Source organism: Rattus norvegicus, chromosome 15 (assembly GCF_021556685.1).
Source record: "Rattus norvegicus strain SHRSP/BbbUtx chromosome 15, alternate assembly SHRSP_T2T, whole genome shotgun sequence".
Lineage (NCBI taxonomy): Eukaryota > Metazoa > Chordata > Mammalia > Rodentia > Muridae > Rattus > Rattus norvegicus.
Window position 1 is genome coordinate 73,118,450 of NC_141548.1, and position 1,644 is coordinate 73,120,093.

Sequence of the window (1,644 nt, forward strand, 5' to 3'; positions counted from 1 at the left end):
TAACAAGTCCGCACCTACTCCACCAAGGCCACACTTCCTAACACTACTCCCTAACGGTTGAAATATAAGCCTATGGAGGCCATTCTTGTTTAAAACATCACAGTACAGTTGTCATATAAATTATTTAAGCAGATTAGCATGGGCTACATTAGCAAACAGAGTAACAGGTAAAGATTTTATTCTTTTGTTTTGTTTTCCTGTATACCAAAAAGATCCCAGTAGAAATCAGTGAGGGAAGAAAACAGATATGCCTGCCATTGAGCGCAAAGAAATGGAAGGGTGAGAGGGAAATCTTCTTAAGGAGAGGTGGGGATTTGTCATTTAGGAATTAAAATATTCCTGCAAAAATCTCAAAAAATCTCCACAGCCTCAAGAGACTGCCGGTTCATGTTCTCCACCGAGTGTCTGAATATTGGGAGAAACAAAACTCTTCTCACTCCCAGTCACATTTCTGCTTGTGAGGAAAGAGTCATGCAGGGTTCAGAAGGCAGAGATGACCTTATGCTGGTAAAAGGTCATCATTTCCAGCAGCAGCAGAGCAGCTGCAGCAGCCGCAGCCGCAGCAGCAGCAGCAGCAGCAGCAGCAGCATTTCAGATTTCTCCATCTCCAGCACCAAGAATTGCAGTTGCCGGAGGCCCTATAGGGGCAAAGGTTCCTTGGGGTAGAGGAACCTACCTCTCAAGGCTAGTCATCTTCTGGAGGCAATCCAAAAAGATGAAAGATTTTGCCAAATTGATTTAGATTCAGAGTCTCCACAGGAGAGATGCTTCCAACGAAAGATCTCTGCAAAGATTCAGTCAACATGTCCCATGTCCACAGGTGCATCATATGTAGACTGCAGAGGAACTTCGGGAACCCGGTACCAGAGTGTTACAGCCACAGGGGTGAGGGCCATCTTGTACCTATAGATTCTGGCTAGACCAAAGTCAGCCAACTTGACTGTCTCATTACTTGTCATTAATATGTTCTCTGGCTTTAGGTCTCCATGAACAATGCAATTTGCATGAAGGAAATCTAGGCCACTTAGAAACTGGTACATCAGACTCTTGTTTCTCCAGACATGTTCCTAGGTCCCAGTGCATATGCTCAAACATTATGGTGACCTTGATAACGGGTTCAGTTCTGGAACCAACACAGACATTCATCAGTCTTACACCTAGCCAAGAGCTGTGGAGGTGGTCCACTATCTGGGCTTGTGAATCGGTTCCTGTGGAATCATACACCTGGGATCAGTCTGGGTTGCTGGAAGCTTCAGGCCAGACCATAAACACAGGCAGTGACCTAGAGAGGCACCCTCACCACTACCCTCACCTTGTGACCAGCAACCAGAGAGGTGGGCTGAAACACAACAGGCCAAATTTAAAGATTTTTTTAAACTGCTTTTTAAAAATATTTATTAAAAATATTTAAAATTTGACAACTTTTATATCTCTCACATTTCTCCTTTTGTTTTGTATGCTCAAGAATATGTCTGATACTTGAAAGTTTAAAATTATAGTTTTTGTGGTTAATTATATACAACATAGCTTTTACTCATTTTGGCATTTCTCTTTACCCTGTCCTTGTTTTCTTTCTATTGGATTAGGATTCCAGAGACCTAGGGTAAAAAATCAAACACTAATAAATAGATAAATAAACAAACA

The 1,644-nt window shown here is 42.2% G+C and overlaps 1 pseudogene; it reads right to left on the bottom strand.

The window, feature by feature from the left end:
• Window positions 1-591: 591 nt before the first annotated feature.
• Window positions 592-1,149, bottom strand: Cdk4-ps1 (cyclin-dependent kinase 4, pseudogene 1; annotated as a pseudogene).
• Between the last annotated feature and the right edge of the window lie 495 nt (window positions 1,150-1,644).